Raw genomic sequence first — 451 nt, 5'->3', positions numbered from 1 at the left:
CCAACGTGCTTTGACTGCAGATGAGCTCAGAGCTCTCAGTCCCATCTCAGGTGACCCGAGCGGATTGAAGAAAACCATCCTGTCTTTCCATGCTGTCAACTGCCTGTTGATTTTAACACGTGCACCATCTCCACCTTGGTCCATGTCCCACTGCCAGGCAGCACTGGGCACATGGAGGGAAGTGTCTGCAAGGCCTTGGCACTCCCTGCACTCATTAGTTATCTGCTAATACTTTGGTTTCAGAGATTAACTGACCTATCGAACAGAAATTCATGTCAGACTCATTGAACTCTTGTAAGGGATTGCAGAATCCCAACTCTAAGGCTACACAGGGTACAAGATGTGACACCTAAACAAAGTGGATCAGCACTGCATCATGACCTCATGGAGCTCTGCTCTGCCCCTGCTGCTCCTGCACACCCAGGCACAGGCCCTGCAGCCTGCAGGGCAC

This window comes from Acanthisitta chloris, unplaced genomic scaffold (assembly GCF_000695815.1).
Source record: "Acanthisitta chloris isolate BGI_N310 unplaced genomic scaffold, ASM69581v1 scaffold13392, whole genome shotgun sequence".
NCBI lineage: Eukaryota > Metazoa > Chordata > Aves > Passeriformes > Acanthisittidae > Acanthisitta > Acanthisitta chloris.
The sequence above is the reverse complement of the archived record's forward strand: the minus strand, read 5'-3'. Positions refer to the sequence as shown.